Raw genomic sequence first — 18,542 nt, 5'->3', positions numbered from 1 at the left:
CTAGCAGCATTTATTAAAGAGGCCAACTTCCTTCTAGTGATGGTGTTTGGCCTTTTAGTCAAAGCTAAGGGGGCTTTGCTTGGAGCAGTTTCTGCATCTTCTAAACTGATCCATTGATCCTTGACTCCGTTTTGTTTTTTGTTTTTTTTTCTATTGCCATGTTTTTTATTTTACCACAGTAGCTTTGTAGTATAATTTCAAGTGGATTATAATTTCAAGGGGATTGTGATGCCCCCTGCTTTGCCTTTGTTGCCCAGAATTACTTTTGCTATTTTAGGTTTCTTCTGGTTCCAAATGAATTTTAGGATTGTTTCTTTAATTCTGTGTATACTCTGACTTTATAAGAGAATTTTTTTTTTCATTCTTAGGAAATTCTGGGAAATCCGGATGAAAATATTTTGGAATTTTCTATTCTCAAGCTTTTTTCTGTATGTTTAAAGATATTTCAAAATATGTGTTATTAGAATTAGGGATGTAATTTAAAAACAAAATTAGAGGTATTATACCTTTAACAAAATAGCCATTCTATGAAATCAGGTTGAAATAGATCTAAACTGAAAATTGACCAAGAGTCCAGAGAGGGTTTGTGTGTGTCAGGGCAGCAGGCCCACCTCAGGAGCAAAGGGCAGAGAGCGCTTTTGGTTTTCTGTCATTTCCAGTAAAGTGAAGGCCACACACCTTCAGTGTGGCAATAATATAAAAAGCCTCCCGGTGCTCCAGTCAGCGCAGGGTTGGTGTGCAGGGTTGTCAGGACCTGGAGCCCGTCCAGTGCAATCCTGACGTCCTGGCTGTTTCCCGGCAGTTTCCCGCTTTCTCTAGAACTCCAGGCAGGTAGGACCTTTTTTTAAAAAAAAAAAACAGTAGAATTTTCTTTTGGCTGTGATTTGCATCAAGTAAAGGTACTGAAAATGCTTTGCTATTTGATCATTAGGGACAACAATTCTCTATGTGCATGTTGAGCATGGACAAGGAGGCAAAATGACTCAAGTGCATCCTGGACACTCTGACATTTTGGGGAGGCTTCCCAACATAATAGGAATATTTAGAGTTATTTCTGTACAACTATAAATATTTTAACATTTTTTAGGCAAAATTTAAGAGATTCTTGTGAGCTTTAAACATTTGATCTTTTTCTGTTGTGAGGGAGAAAATAACTTTCTTTGACACTAACATTTATTTTTTCCCTTTGATTTCAAAAGAAATTCAAGCATTCATGGGCCTCGAAAATTAAAGTGCACTAGGCCTTTTACCGAATGTACCTAATGCATAGTCAGCCCTGATATGCATTGTTTTGAACTGTTTAGTCTGTATCTCTACATCTTTAAAGAAAACAGAGTAAATGAATAGATGTAGGTATCTGGTTAGTAAAATTACATGCATATATTCACTGTCTCCAAGTGCTAGCCAAATTTACAGCCCTCTTCTACCATGACACATGCTTATATTCACTATGAGGAACATGTTCTACTGAAGTAATCGTTGTGTAATAACGTTGAAGCAGACATCCTGTGTGATTCCCTTGGCATCTGTTGAGGGAGGCCCAAGCAGAGATCATTTCCTATCTGCTTTGAAGGCCCCCGGGACCCCAAACCATCCCAAAAGCTTTGGTTATCAGGATATTTTTCTGTGCCTGAGGAGTTTCCATACTTGGTGTTTTTCCCCCTTTGTTGGCATTAAAATTTTGCTTTTTTAAAATATAGGACCTCTCTGTAAAGTAGTCAATGCTTTTATTGATTCTTTCTGAAAATGATCTATGTCTTGAGTAAGTAATATTTTATATTATCCCAGATCATACTGTATAAACGAGTAGAAGAAAAATGCCCTCTGAAAATTCAATGTAAAGTTTAAAAATCATAAATATTAATCTTTCGGCAAAAATTATTCAAAACAATGAATGATAAAGGCAAGACATGTGATAGCTTAACACTGAGTCTTCTATTTTCAGTCATCAGTTTCTCCAAATTAAGAAGTTCTCTACAGTTATCAAAACTATCATATTAAACTTAAAAAGTATTTAGCAGAGCTGTGCCTTTCAGCAGAATCAGTCTGTTTCATTGTTCTTGCTGCTTCCATTGGGCCAAGAATGAGCACAACACCGTACACCCTGCCAGCACCAAAAGACACATTCTACCACACCTTCTTGTGCCAAGTCTGTCAAAGAACTGAGAGATACTCAGAGGAAACCACACTAGAAATACCAAGATGTCATGTACACACTTTTGAAAGTGCCTTGTTACTTTGCTTCTCCAGATGCATACTGCCTGCATGCTGGTTGTAGAAAGAAAAGACCCATAAGAAAACAGCATCTAAGAACTTAACATGACACTGACATCTCTAGACTTTTAGCCGCGGGCCACCCCTGCTCCTGAGGTCCACAGCAGTGCTTTCATGCACTTGCCTTATGCAGATGATGAGGCACACTCCAGGGGGCTGCATGGACTGACATTCTGCAGAGGTGGGCAACCAGAATGTCAGGAGAAAGTTGCTAATGTGGTAATGGAATTTGAGCCGGGAATCAGGTGAGTGGAGTAGCTCTAGGAGGCGCCGGCCAACCCCACACCTAGACTCAGGGGCCCTGTACGTCTTCTCACCAAATATTTGCGTCCAGTGGCAATTCTACAGACATTTCTACCACCGAGTAGTTTTGTGAGGACTGGCAAAGTTGTTTTAAGTTTTTAAGTAGTCATACAAATATTATTTTCAAATTTATATAATTACAAAATTATATAAAGGATATGATTATAGTCATACAAATATTATTTTCAAATTTATATAATTACAAAATTATATAAAGGATATGATTAAAATGATATAACACATACGTGAATTTGTATATAATCAAAATTATGTAACATATTCATTGCACAATATAGTTTTTATAGACAGTGATTAACTGCTACCATAGGCAAATTAGAAAAACCTGAAGAAAAACATTTTATTTGTCTAAATTTTTATTTTATTTTTAAAAGTTTATTGCTTATATGCTTTAACTTTTGTTTTTGTTTGTTTGACTGTTTGCTTTTATCTTTTTGAGACAGGGGCTCACAATGCAGTTCAGGCTGGGCTTGAGTTCACTTTGTAGCCCAGGCTGGCGTCAAATTCACAATGCCCCTCTTTCCTCAGCCTCTTGAATGCTTGCCTTACAGGAGTGCACCACATGCCCAGCGCAAAACACATTTTAATCACCTGGTGTAAGATTTAGATTAGTGTTAAACACTCAGTGATGTTATGCAGGTAGCATCGAGCGCTGCTCTGTCTTTTCTCTGCTGGTACATGGCTCATTCTGACTTTTATTTCTCATCTAAAGCCTGAACCCCTGTATTTTTGTGCTAGAGGTATTGTAATTGTTTCATTATATTTGAAAAGCAAAATAGCAAGGACTACCAATAATGCACTCAAAATCACTGTTTGTTAGTAATGCTTATTTACTATGTAGCATATCACTATGTCATTTAAATGAACACTTTCATAAATTTAATCACTGCTACTTTAATAAAGTTGCCTCTAAAGACAGATTCTTTTCTCCCTACTGTTTTGGTGGTTTGGAAATAAATGTCTGCTTTATCCTTCCTTCCTTCCTTCCTTCCTTCCTTCCTTCCTTCCTTCCTTTCTTTTAAGTTTAGACTTTTCCTAAAAAGTTATTTTATTAATCAAATTTTGGCTTATGAAATTCAAACTCTTCTATGGAAACTTTTATGTTAAGAACACAGAACTGCTTAAGAGTGAATTTATAGACCAAAAAGCACCCTGAAGCTAAAATGAAGGTCCTCAATTTCTTGGCGCGCAGAGTGTATGAGCAGGAACTCCTGCTGCCCTTGTCAACCTTGTGACGTTTACCTGCAGAGGAACCAAAGAGAAAGGCCAAGCAGAAGCACAGGCAAAAGATAAAGGCAGAGTCTAACTGGGATGCTTAGTTCTAGGTCAAAGCTGCTCCATTTCCCTACAGGACACCTGCCCAGGTGTGATGTAGACACCATAAGGCTCAGGCTGGCCAAGGGGGAGATTTCCTGATGATCTTGGGTCCACAGGACTTGGGTCCCTATTGCTTTCTGCTGCTGTTTATTTTCACAGCTATACTTAACCCAGGCACCAACATGACCACGTGGTGGCAGCAGCTGATAAACAGGCTGCAAAGAGATTGCCTCTATTCTTTAGCTCTGAGTCCTCTTCATTCTAAAAAAGCAAACCGTGAAGCCTGCTCTGGGCAAGTTGTCCTCTAGGGAGAGGTCTTACTGCTACCTTTACTCTCTCAGATGAGACATGAGCCTAAGCAAACTGAGTGGTAGGATTAAGAGGCCTCTGAATTAGTAACCATGTCTAACAACAAAAAAACCAGCTCTCTTCATGAATGCTGTTCACATCCAAAAGTTAAGGAACTTTCCCATAGGTTGTAAGAGTGGATATTATCATATTATAAGGAAATACAATACACAATTATGGGCTGGAAACAAATCAATAGATCTTTTCTCTTAAGTGGAGCAAGATGGGCTTCTGAAATAACTTGAAGAATTACAGTATTATTGAAAAATATTTTTGACTCCTTCAAAAAACTCTTAAAAGGTGAGGAAAACTAGAGCTATGGAATGAGTGAAGGCAGGTTTGAAAAGAGATAAATGGACTATCAGAGTGGGGCAATCCCAAATCCATCAAATGCTCACCATTAGCTTTTCTTTCCCTTCCTCCTGGAGGTAAGAATAAACAATACAAATGTTCAAGACCTACTTAAAGAAGGAATCTAGAAGTAGGACCTTCCCTCACAAAAGCTATGACAAAAATGTTTTGCCCTTAGCCTGAGTAATCTAGTAATTTCATGCCCTGCAAGGAAATTATCTTCCTTGAATATTGCCAGGCAGAAGACAAAAATCCAAATTTTCTTCAGGTTTTGTAATTTTTAGTTTTTGAAGAAAATAAGAGACCAGGGAGATAGCTCAGGAGAATAAGCACTTGCCTGGCAAGAACAAGGGCCTGAGTTCAATCCCCGGTTCTACAATAAATAGATAAATAAATAAAAAGAAAGAAAAGAAAAAATAGTTTTAAAAAACCCATGAGAAACAGTACTGTATTACACTAAAAAAAATGAGAGGAATTAAAAACTAGTTGTTATATTGCGTATTGTTGTCTTCAAATTTGTTGCTCAGATTACCAGATATAAGCATATAAAATTAGTCAAAATGATAAAAAAATTAAAAAGGAGAGAGAAAAAATTAAGCATTGACTGCTCCTTTCAATAGACTAGTAGAGGACTTCTATCTAGAACATATAAAGAATTAAAAATATTCAGGCCCCCAAAATTCAAAGACCCAGTCTAAAAATGGGTATCTGAGATGAATACACACTTCTCAGATAAAGAAATATGAATGGCAAATAAATAAATGAAAAGTGCTCAGCATCACTAGTCATTTGAAAAATGAAAATTAAAACAACACCAAAACTCCATCTTATCCCAGAAAGAATGGCTATCGTTAAGAAATAAACCAAGGAGGGCTAGCCAAATAACTCAGTTGATTAAAGGGCCTGCCAGGAGTTCAACTTTGGGTGTGCCTTGCCGGCCCCACCCCTGGGGCACTATGAGATGGCAATTGAGACTGGGTGTGGTGGTGCATGCCTGTAATCCCAGACTTGGGAGGCTGTAAACAGACAGATCGCTACAAGTACAATCTAGTACTGAGACCTTAACACCCTGTAGACCCTTCTTAAAATACTAAATAAATAAATAAATAAATTAATTAATTAAAAAAGAAATCAATCAATAACAAATGCTGGAGGGACAGTGGAAAAAAAGGAACCCTTTTCCATTGTTGGTGGGAGTGCAGACTAGTACAGTCACTGTAGAAATCAGTGTGGAAATTCCTTAAAAAACTAGAAGTAGAGGTTCCATTCAACCCAGCTATTTTCTTTCTGGGTATTTTTTCAGAAGAACTGAAAACAACATACCACAGTGATTTATGTGCACCCATGTTTATAGCGGTACAATTTGTGGTAGCTAAATCTCAGAGACAACTGAAATACCCATCAACTGAAGAATGGATAAAAAAGATGGATTATTTTTATACAATGGAGTATTACTCAGTTACAAAAAAAGATAAACTTAAGGTTTTTATAGGTAAATGGATGCAACTAGAGACCATACTCATAAATGAAATAAATCAAATCCATATGTGTAAACATATTGTCTCCCTAGTGTAAGAATCTAAAAGAATACATAAAATCTGAAAGATATAAAAGATATTGTTAAAGAGAAATAAATCGTTCAAAGATGAGGAACAACTTGAATGAGGGAAAAGAGAAAAGAAAGCGAAAAAGAAATATATATGGATTTACAGGGGATAGCTTAGATATCTGTACTGCTGATTTGTGCCAGGTTTTTCCTCAGTTTTCAGTCACTCATCTACCACATGGTTTTGCAGCCTGAGTCCATGTAATTACCAACTCCCAGCAGGAACAAAGTCTCCTTAAGCCAAGAGAGTAGTGTGGTTGGGCTCTGGGCGGGTAGGTGGCAGCTGAGGCCTCAGATCCAAGCTGAAATCCTATAAAGTACATACTCTTTCAGGTTCAGTCATAGCCAATAACAAGCTTTGCTTGGAGGGAGTGATGGAGGAAGCTGCTCCCCCCATGCCAGAGTTGGGGTACAGATAGGACGTTGTTATTTTTCCAATGCAGTTTCTTCCAAGATCTAGTCACCCTTTGCACCCCAACATCCCCACCTTTGCTGCAAACAAATCTACATTCCCAGCCCAAGCAGCTTCATTTGGGGGATTTGTTTTTCCATTTTGACTTTGACTTTTCCCTTCTGACCCTACTTATTGTTCTTCCTCCAGCACTGGAGAGGTCGTGTCCTTTCCAACTCATCTCTTATAAGCGGTGTGCACTATCAGAATTGACAAACACAATTTCCAGAATAAAAGTCCCATGTGAAGTTTCATTATGACTAAATGCAATTTTTCAAAACAGTGTTAGAAAACTGAGAATTAGTAATTTAAAAAGCATTAGAAGGGATGCACCATTGATTCAATATTTGAAATTCTTTGCAGTTAATTCACCACATTGAAATAGTCCTAAAAAAGTAAGAATATATTGAACATAATTTAATTACCAAAATTAATTTTGCTTTATTATACACTTTTAAAATATTTCTAGTTGGGCTGGCGAGATAGCTCAGTGGTCTAAGAGCCTGACTTGCAAGCACAAAGACCTGGCTTCAATCTCCAGTACAGCATGAGGCTGAGACAGGAGGATCACTATGAGTCCAAGCTGGATAGAAAGAGCCTGTATAAATAAATAAATAAATAAATGACATTCAATTGTTTCAGGGAAGCTTGAGTTAAAACATTTGCGTATGTTTTGCCCTGTAATGATGAAGCATTTACAATAGTGCAAAATTGGTTTCAAAGATAAGTTTCAATTACATCACACTTCAGATTTTTGAATTAAAAATAAAATAAATGAAATTCCTAAAGATTTGACTTTTTAATTTGTATACTATCATTGCATAAACTTATTTTAGCAGCTATAGTTTCCATTAAATTGCCCCAAATTTTAAAATTTACATGCAAGGGCTGGGGCAATGGCTCAGTGGAGTAAGCGCTTCCCTGGCAAGCACAAGGGCCTGAGTTCAATCCTCAGTTCCGAAAAAAAAAAAAAAAAGGCAGAACATTTAAAATTTACATGCAAATCTGTTAAATACTAATTTGTGACACATTATACATAAATTTATATGAAATATATATATTTTATAAAATATATACAATTATTTATACAAATATATCTAAACATGCTTTATAAATTATATAGCATAATACTTTAAATGCATATATAATTAATTATATAAATGTATGAGCATATTTCATTTTTTGATGTTAAAAAGTTTTTCTTTAGGCAGTGGAGATTAAAAAATGACAAAAATTGCACAAAAAAAAAAAAAAAGGTAATAGGGGCCAGGGAGATAGCTCAGTAGAATAAGTGCTTGCCTGGCAAGCACAGGGTCCTGAGTTCAAAGCAAAACAAAAGCAGCAAAATTAGCAAATAATGATCATTTAGAATAAGAAGAAAAAGATATAAGCAACAACTGTTTTGCAGAAATGTAAATGAATTATGAATGCTGAGTGACCACCTGCCATCTATCTTTATTAATAAAGTATGAGTTTGGAGAAGAAACACAGAGGTGAGATTTGATGTATGTAAAATAAAGAAGCAGGACCAGACTACAGTCTTTCCTGAGTCCTGGCCCTGGTGCGAGGCACTGACGTGGCCTCGACTCAGGGTGGGCTCTTGGGATTGTATGTCCTTGGATTCCTTTCCATGAACTAAGCCACCCTCAATCCCATGCAAAGACTAAAGGCCCACTCAAATGCACATTGCCTCTGCCTCCATGTATAAAGGCATAGAAGTCACCTTCTACGAGAGCTGTCAACCAGTGTGGGCGAGGTCCAGGTACGGCCAGAGGGTCTGAAGTGGGACTGAACATTGTCAGAGACTCCAGATTGGAGCCATACAGTGCATTCAGTGAAGGAGCAGGAAAGGACATGCCTGGGAGCTCCTTAGGGATAGAACTAAAGACTCCCCCAGACAACTAGGGGAGGATCAGACAGCTTGGGTCTTAAGCCCTCCAAGGCTTGCTGAAGTTTAAGAAGTTTGCAGTAATTTACTCTTTAAAGGATGCATAGAGACATGTGGCAGACATGTTAGAAGGAAGTTAAAGTTCTATATTAGATCATGGCTTAAAGATAAATACAATTATAAGGCCATTTAAGAGCAAATATTTAATTTTCTATCGTTACAAATAGGGAAAGAATCACCCAGGGACTTGCATCTAACCCATCCAATACCCACAGTTATTAAGTGAATAAATAAACAAATGAATGAGTTAAGAAAGAGATTTCTGCTCTAAATCTCAACATGTTATTATGCAGCAGATGCAATTTCTCTAATAAGCTGGGACATTAGGGAAAGAGATGAACCTTTCTACTCTGGTCAACTGGATCTAATAGGTATGGCAGGAAAGAAGGGTGTTGGCCAGGACACTGTTTTCTTTGAAGTCCTGGCAAATCAGGGCCACAACTGTCTAGCAAAACTTAATCATCTCAGAAGAAGAGACAGATATGATAAAAGAAAATAATGTATACTCTTCTCTTTATTTTTTTCATCATTATAAGGAGTGTTGTGAGTTAGATGAATAGTTTCCCTTGAGGAGAAGCTCTGCTACCTGAGAATCAAAAAGCAGATGGGAAAATCAGAGTTTGGGTACAATCTCTAGAGGAAAAGGATGCATAACAGACAACAGGAAAAAAGACAGAGCATCAAGACTCAAGTCTGCTAATCTGGAAGAATTGCCTGTTACAAACCAAGGGTCTGAGAACATTGATGAAACAATAGGTTAAGTGATTAAAAATATGTAATATGACAATCATTGTTAATTTTCTATTCTTGTTTTGAAAATCTATACCATATTATTACTCTGTTTCTGTCTTTTTACTGTTTTTGCTTTTGATTTTATACTTACTCTTTAAAATCAAATAAAATGTAAAAAAAGATAATACTTTTACTTGTGATTAGTGGTAGTATATCTTTTCCAGGAATTTATTTTTAATCTGTATATGTTTTTATGATGAATAAGGAGAAAAGAACATTATGGGATCTGATCATCAGACTGTCTTGTAAGTTTTCATAGTGCAAAAAAAAAATCCTGAGAAAAAATATGACTGTAAATTTCCATACTGGTTTTGGCCAAACAGGCTGGCAAGTGTTTATTGTCTCTGCTCCCTCCTAAGGTATGCATTGTGGGGAAGCCTGTGTTACATTATAAGATGCTCACTCGTTTCTACAGATGCCTCCCACGCTTTTGTCAGAAGGGCCTATATATTTTAACACTGGGTTAGAATATGGTCTGCAGTGCCACAGTGTTGAGAGTTGGGATCTGCAAGGGGTGAGTAGGCCTTGAGTGCTGTGCTCTCTGGATGGGTTAATGCCCCTCTTGGGAGTAGGTTAGCAGTCCCAGGTGTGTGAGTTCAGCACCTCTGTCTTCCTCTCATGCACATGTAACTTCCTACTGCGTTACTACACGGTGGGTCCTCCTCACTAGTTGTGCCCTTCATCCTGGACTTTCCATCCTCCACAACTGTAAGAGGTAAGCTTCCATTCTTTGTAAACTTGCCTGCCTTAGGCTTCTGGTAGAGTCAAGATTAAATCAGTAGGGGCACTGGTAAAAGGGAAAAATGTACCCACAACTTTTTATTTCTACTTTGGATTTACTCAGAAGATGATCAATTCTTATAATTTTCTTTGCCTTTTTTGATGGTTTCCTGTTATTTTGCTCTATTATAAAAAGTCTCCAACCCAGAATCTGCTAATAACATAAATTTAAAATTTTACAGTTTCATTAAATCACAGGCATATTTATTTGTTTGTTACTATTTTACTGTAAATTCGTACAGAATACCCATGTTTTTTTTTTTCCTTACAGATCAGCCAGAACATACTGAGGCCTCTTCAGATGTCACTCATTCTCTGCATGAACTTGGATAAATCACTTGTTCTCCTAATTTGAGTTGCCTGACCTGTAGACAGAAGAAGGTATGATGGTATGGAATCAGGGTGAGTGTGAAGTGGTGCAACGTGCATATGTAGTGGACTTGATGGTTTTGTGCAGCAGCTAACACACAGAAACAAGTCAACACCTACATGTGACTTCATTGTAATAAAGTAAGCCACCCTTTCTTTAGTAAAAGTCAGCCATCACTATATAATATCCTGCCAAACATCTTTTTAGAAGAGCAGTATAACCCCAGAAGGGGCAGACACTCCTAACTCTGCTGCAGAGCCCCAGCACTTTTCTCAGTTTGTCACAAGGTGGCCCTAAATGCACATTCTGCACAGTGCTGTGTCTACACAAATGGAATTCATACAGCAAGAAAGTTGTTGTAGCTAACCCCACAGGGACACAGTGACAGTGATGCCATATGCAGGCAGCCCACTTAACAAGCAGTTGTTCAGTTGGCTAGAAGAAGAGGAAAAAGCAAGCTTTTTTGTTTCACTGGGCCAGAAATCTCTTAAATGCACTGGAGACATTGATGTCTCCAAAGCTAGTTTTGTTAAGAGTAGTAAATAAATCATCTCATTGATGTATTACACTTTTGTTGGTGTGGGACAGGGTTGACTGAGAAAAACCAGAACTCTTTACTTTTTCCCTCTCTTATAGTGACAATAATTTCATTATTTCTTTATTTGAAAAGTGTTTTAAACTTTTTCAAAGCCCCATTCTCTTCATCCTCTTAAAAGTGAAGTATAAGGAACAAAAATCATGTACAATCCTGTTAGGTCAGGAAAGCCTTAGATTAAAAGTCTCATGGGATCATGACTAATTCATTACTTCTTACCTCAGAATCCTTAAAGTCTTAAGACGGAGCCTCAAATTTTTTTTCCGGACAATGAGACTTCCTTTTCTCTACTAATGCAACACTTGAAGAAATGCTTGACGATTGATTGCAACTGGTGTGCAGTGTTTGAATCAGTGATAAAATAATTTACACAGAACATTAGTTCTATGTCTTAGTTTAACTTAATGGTAGTGTGGCTTGGAAAAGACAATCTTGCTTCTGTGTGTGTGTGTGTGTGTGTGTGTGTGTGTGTGTGTGATAGCTCTCATAGTGCACCACACACACAGCAGGGACTTAATGCTGCATTTCATTCTTGCAGCTATTTTCACTCATGGTTCAATGGAATAAATAGAAGGAGTTCATTTAATCTTCAGTGTAGAGTGCCAAAGATAGCCCTGATATTTCTCAGCTTGCTCTGAACTGTGACCTGAATGCCCAGTCTATATGGTGCTCTACTTTCAAAATTGTCCTGTTTGTGTGGAAGACAGGGTGGGCAGAAGTCATAGCTCAGTTTTGAAATAGAACAGAATTTAGTAGAATAATCTGAGTATGTATCTTAGCCAAAATTATAGAATATTATATATTTGTAGATTCATAGATTTTAAAAAACTAGTAGCTAGGATGTATCTCAGTGGCAGAATTTGCTTGGCATGCAAGACACCTTGGGTTCAGTATCCAACACTGAAAAACAAACAAACAAACAAACAAACAAACAAACCAAGATAAAACTCTGGAGAGGTTTGCTTTGACTGTACACTATGCTATGTGGTTGATTTTTATCTCAGGAAACAAGAAAAAAGAATTGTTGAAGTTAGTAACCTTCAGAAGTCTTTCCTGCTTCTGTCTGACAAATAAGATAAAAATAGGTGACCTAACTGCAAGGTAGATAATTGTAACTATAATCAAATGATTCACTGTGTGCCCAGAATTTCCAGCTTTTTGATCAATGCAAATTGTTCAAATTCTATTGTCTAGTCATGGACAGCAAGAACTTTACAGCTAACTATGGCGACTTAGAATTTGTGACACTAGATAGGGAGCACAAGTCTCACGTTCCTTACATATTTCAGAAGCTGGACAGTGCTGATTTTCTAAGATAAATGTGAACTTTAGACATAATGAATTTCTCAGGAATGTAACTGCATGCCTGAAAGGTTTCAAGGTAGATTCAACTGTCATATTTATGTATGATCTTTTGAAATGTATCAAATACTGTTTTACATTTTTGAGACTAACCATTGGAACAAAGTTAATATAAGTGCTTGATCATGTACCTACCTCCCTATGTACATAATTATCAATACACATATACACCAAAACTTTATTTATTTATTTATTTATTTGGATTAAGGCTCAAACCCAGGATCTAGCGTGTGGTAGGCAAATGTTCTACCTCTGAGCACATCTCCAGTTCAACTGTATGTTTATATATGTAATTCACCTATTGTTAATAGCAATTTTATAATACAGTCAGTATTAATGTCCTCATTTAACAGATGAGGTTCCAAGAATTTGATATGGTAGATGAGGATCTTTCACAGTGGCCTTTTGTGTGTGGTTTTATTATTAAGTTATCAGTACATGAATGCCAGGGCCAGACTTTTACATTATTTACCTCATGTGCACCAACACTAGTCTTGTCTCCTGCGCCTAAGCAAGCTAATTATAATCTTATATATTTTGACTCATTCTATTCATAAGAAGTGCAGCTATTTTCCTAAACTGGTGTACAAATTAATTTGTGCATAGTTGTCTAAAATGACATCAATGTTTTGATAGCCACAGATTCAAAATAAACATTGTCAGCATAATTCCCGTATATTACACTTTCTGCTCTGAGTTGAGCAGCTGGCATTGTGGTTTTAATTTTGTAGTTAATCATGATTTCATAACAATCACAGACTCTGTGATGATTGTATCACTAAAAACCTCAATTCATCATTATATTGTTAAAGTAATTAACTTAAAACTGGTCAAAACTTGAGGTTGAGCAGCAGTAATAAGAAATATGCTTTCCTATTTTTTACCATGTTATTATCAGAGGCTGTGTTGAAAAATGTAATAAGTTCAAAAAAAATGTTTTGGTTCTAATTATCTGAGAATCAGCAGATCACAGAAATACTTTCAACTTTTACTATGGTTATCCTTCTATAATGGTTCATACGTTGTGTCAATTTGAGAAGTTTTTAAGTTTAGCTAAGCACTCATCAGGCAGCCAGGGTCCTTACTTTGTAGACGTCATCATCCTGTGAAAGAGGAGGGCATGGAGATTGTGTGAGGGCTACCCCTTCCCTGGGGTGGATAATCCACATTACAGTGTAAAGAGGGAAGAGAGGCTTTCTAGAAGCTGCAGCTGCTGTCCCTCCCTTTGCTCTTTGCTGTTTTTCACCACCAAAAATGGCTGCCCTTTGCCATATGCTACTCTGCCTTACAGCCAGCCAAATCCAGGCTGAAATCTCCACTAACTATAAGCTAAATAAACCTTTCTTTCCTTAATTGAAGTGTCAGGTATTTTTTCCCAGCAATGAGTAAAATGTAACTATAACACCTTCTCTTACTTATCCTGTGGAAAAGAGAGGTGTATTTCAATATTTTGTATCTGAATTTTTCCTCCTCCTCCTCTTCCTCTTCCTCTTCCTCTTCCCCTCCTCCTCCTCCTCCTCCTCCTCCTTCTCCTTCTTCTTCTTCTTCTTCTTCTTCTTCTGCCAGCTCAGCCCACCCTTGGGACAGGGTTGGCATGGCATGTGATTTCAGGGATCAAACTCCCATCCTTGTGCTTTGCCTAAGCTTGCCTAAACAGGTGCTTTAGACTGCTGAGCTGTCTTGCTGGCCCTCTATCTGAATTATTGATGAGTTGATCATATGGCCCCACTCTCCTTTCCTAGTCAAATATGTATTGATTTCCTGTGGAGTTCTAGAAACTCTTCTCAAGTCTGAACTTTCAAATGCAAAAGAATGTAACCCAGGAGGTCAGATCACACAGTAATAGGAGGAGGTTCATGGATGTGTGCATCATTCATTTTAACATTCACATAAACGAATGGAGTCCCAACATTATTCACATAGACCCTTTTGGTTCCTGGGATTAGGATGATGCCCTCACCTTGTGCTAGAAAGCTGCTGCCTTGAGCAGATAGGAATGAGAGAATGAAGACTGGCTTGTCACATGCCCCTTTCCTGTGTCATTCTTATGGCTGACAAGATCGTCAGTGATGCTCATGTGTGTATAGCTGGAAGTGAAGGAGAAAGTGAGCCTGGAGAAGTTGATTATGCCAGAAAATAAGGATGTGCTCAAAATCTGACAACTCAGTCTGTGAGCATAGGAGCTGGCCTGAAGGAATAGCCAGTGGAGACTGCAGGACTGGAGGGATGAGTCCCTACGAAGAGTGACGCAGGCAGAACAGCAGCCTCTCTGGAAGCACAGCTGCTGCTGTGAACTCAACAGCAGTAGAGGGCCAAGGTAGCTGGACTGAGAGAGCAAGGTGCAAAACCTTGGTTCAAGAGCTATCAAAGAGGGACTGGAGACCCTGCATGCAGGGCCTTGTGAGCCAAGCCTGGATTTGGGTGTCAGCTGAGTGATGGGAAGCTGGTGGTGGATCATGAGGGGAGAATCCTGCTGGCCTCACCTACATTTGGAAAGGACCACTCTAGCAAGTGTGTCAGGAGTCAACACTCTGTTGGGAGAACATGCAGACACTGGAGAGAAGCCATTTCTGTCTTTCAGGCTGTGAAAAGTGGTGCTCCAGGTTAGGAAGGCACCTTGCAAGTGGTCACATTGTGCAGTCAAAGTCAGCAAGATACTTTACCTTTATACCCAAGCCTCGGAATTCTTCTCCTCTAGTTAACAATGAATAATAGCTTCTTCATTTTTCTTGTCTGAAATAATTAATTACTTGCCTAAGCTTGCCTAAGCAGGTGATTCACAACAGGAGGAAAAGATTAATATGGTGAAATAAATCATAATATGTTAAATATACAGGAACAAAGACTGAGGGCAAATAAGTTCAAACACTTCTGTGTGTAGCAACGTACAGACTCTTTGTTTTTGCTCCTTCCCCATTAAGCCCTTCCTTTATTTCTCTAGCTAGGGACCAGTCTTAACTAGGAAAACTGCAGTGAATCAATAAGAAGTTTTGTCATCCTTACACTAACCTGAACATCTTAGCATTTTAAATTAATTAATTAATTTGGCACAGGGTCTCGCTTCACAGCTTAGACTCTCTGTGACCCTCCTGTCTCAGCCTCTCCAACACTGCAATTATGGGTGTGTGCCTCCATACCCAGTTTCAGTGGCCAGCACAGTGCACCCAGGGTTTGGGGGCTAGAACGGCACGCAGCACCATGGATTGAACCTGGGTCCTTGTGCTTGTCACGCAGTGCTTCGACTGCAGAGCTGTCTCCCCAGCCTATCTTAGCATCTTAATGCTACCTTAAATACATTACTTTATTATTTTTTATTATTTATGTATTTGGTACACGGTCTGACTACACAGCTCAGATTCATAGTGAATCTCCTGCTTTCAGCCTTTCCTGTTCTGGGATTATAGATGTGCAGCACCATGCCTGCTCTTGGCTGGCTCAGCATACCCATGGGTGGGGCCAGTGCAGCGTGTGGTGCCAGGATCAAACCCTGGTCCTTGCACTTACCTAAGCAGGCGCCTAGTCTGCTGAGCTAGCTCACCAGCCCTAACATATTAGTTTTACAACATATTATTTCTGTATGAACCTGGACATACTATTTTTATATGAACCTAGGCACATTATCTTTTTATGAACCTGGACATACTATCTCTATATTAACATGGATGTGTTATCTGTAAACTGACTCGGATGTAGGAGATCCAGGACACACATGGGGGGTGGGAAGGGACACAGAGAGGAGCAGAGGTCATGTGGGAGTCTCCTGCTGAGCTACCAGGTGGGCACCGGGCTGCAGAATCCCTGAGACTTCCTGGCAGTGTCCTGCATGCCTCCCACAGTATTCTGCATTGTGGCTTAGAATGTGGAACCCAGGGCCTTCAGCTCTTACTGCCCATGATTGAGAATTGCCCCAGGGAATTAACTCTCATCCCTTGTACTTTCATGAGTGCACAGTGATCCAGCCAACTTCCACTGCCTTGGGGCCCTCTGTGGCAAAATGCCAGACACCTGCTCTCGGTAGGCAGCTACCAGGGCAAGGTGCTTCAGGAGTTTCTCTGTTGTGGCTGAATTTAGAAGAAGTTTTGAGTTTGTGATATGAGGAACAATACATAAATGGCTCTTGTGTCACTTAGGGTCATTGAAACTGTATTCAAAGTTTTCCTGGTGTTCTCAGTCACTTTCTTCTTTGCTCAGAGGAAACCCAACAGCCACAGCTGGAAGATAATTTTATTTTAGTTCACATTTTTTGTCTATGATCATCTGGCTCCAAGGTGAAAGATAGTAGACAACCACTCATCCTGTGGAAAACCAGAAGCAGAGAAAGAAAAAGGAACTTGGGAGGGGGAGACATCCTTCTGGGACATCTCCCCAGTAACCCACTGATGCTTCAACTGATGAACCATTTGGTAAGTACAGCAGCCCCATAATCTAGACATGGATTATGGGGCCCCACCACTGAACACCTGACATTTTGTGGGGATTTTCTAGATTTAAAGCAGAATACTTAGCCTGCAAGAGTTAGACTCACCACTACCACAACTGGTCCCAAAACCATCATCAATGTTTACTGTGTCTTTCTTCATGTCCATCTAGATTTTCAGTGTCTTTCATTAGAAACTGAGCTGACTTAACTTGCTTACCTCATTAGCAAGTTAGCTTGAAAACACAAAGCTAGACTTCAGGCCTGAAAAGCTTTGAACCTGGGGTTGTCTTGCTATTGCCTAGCCACAGTCTCTGAGATTGCTTATTGATCATTTTCTCTTAGCATGGAAACACCACAATCACAAATGTCACAACTGTTAATGATTCTAATGCTTCATGAAAGTCAAGTTTCATTGTATCATCTGGAGTTATAACTCACTTATTTGTCCCCTGGTCTGTAAGCACAAAGAGCTCCAGTTCACCAGGTGCAAGTTGCTGCTTTAGGTGCGTCAGAGCACCTTCTGTGTGCCCTGGGATTGATTTTCTCCTGTTTGGAACCAGAACACTTGCGTCTGCAGTGAAGCAGTGGGAGCAGTAGAAGCGGAAACTCTTCAGGTGGCCACGGGGCATTGAGATTAGAGCAGGCAGTGACCCTTCTCTGCCTTATTTCCCAGGCCCATGCACATATTCCGGTCCCATGTAATGGCCATTGCTCGAAGGTGCGCGCACATCCTGGGGATGGAATCCAAACCTTTGAGTGTCACTCTTGAGCAGGTGCATTGCAGCTGGAAAATAATGGCAGCTTTTACCAGAGTCTATCTGCAGTGTCACCATGAGGAGTTACATGGCTTGAATCAGTGTAACCATTATAGAAATATGTTCCATTCATTTATCTCTTTAAAATCCTTCAATACTCCTTTCCTCAAAATTCCTTATCAGTCACAAAATCTCTTTTCAAAATGACCCCAAACTAACTCTGCCTCCCTCAGCTTTCCTTTAAATTCTTTCATCCATCCTTTCCTTTAGCTTTTGACTTCATTCGACATTTTGTGGATATACTTTTAAAAAATAATAATTTTTTATTTATTTGGTACACAGCTCAGACTTGTAGTGGTACTCCTGTCTCAGCCTCCTCAGTGCTGAGATTACAGGATAGGTGGCCTGCATGGCATGTGGTACCAGGCATTAAACCAAAGTCCTTGCACTTTCCAGGCAGGCACGTAGACCACTGAGCTATCTTCCCAGCCCTGTGGACATAATTTTTAATAAAAATATTTTTCTGTATTTTTAAATTAAACTGACTTAGGTTTTTGGCTCCCCCCCCCTGCAAGCCTCAGTGCAGTCTCTCTCTGAGCTAGCATAACGAAGACTTGGGGATTCTCCATTTCCATCCACAGTTGGAAAAGAAAGGAAGAATCACGAGGAACAGTTGCTCATAAACATCCTTGCTCTTGGTGAACCCACTTACACCCAGAGCTCTTGAACACACACAGTACTTCAAGTACCTACTTCTTAGGTATTTCTGACTCCTCCTTCCCTAAGGAAGCAGTGCTGCAGAGCATCAGAGGAAAGCATCCTTGACACTGGCAGTGACCCCTCTGGAAACAT

The 18,542-nt window shown here is 39.0% G+C and overlaps 1 long non-coding RNA gene across 1 annotated transcript; it reads left to right on the top strand.

Annotated features, from left to right (window-relative positions):
- The first annotated feature begins 742 nt into the window (after positions 1-742).
- LOC111816210 lies at positions 743-16,735 on the top strand. The gene is made up of 3 exons (XR_002820661.1): positions 743-831; positions 2,251-2,519; positions 16,707-16,735. It is a non-coding gene; the product is annotated as an uncharacterized LOC111816210 (long non-coding RNA).
- Positions 16,736-18,542: the final 1,807 nt, after the last annotated feature.

This window comes from Octodon degus, unplaced genomic scaffold (assembly GCF_000260255.1).
Source record: "Octodon degus isolate 3935 unplaced genomic scaffold, OctDeg1.0 scaffold00028, whole genome shotgun sequence".
Lineage (NCBI taxonomy): Eukaryota > Metazoa > Chordata > Mammalia > Rodentia > Octodontidae > Octodon > Octodon degus.
The sequence above is the reverse complement of the archived record's forward strand: the minus strand, read 5'-3'. Positions and strand labels throughout refer to the sequence as shown.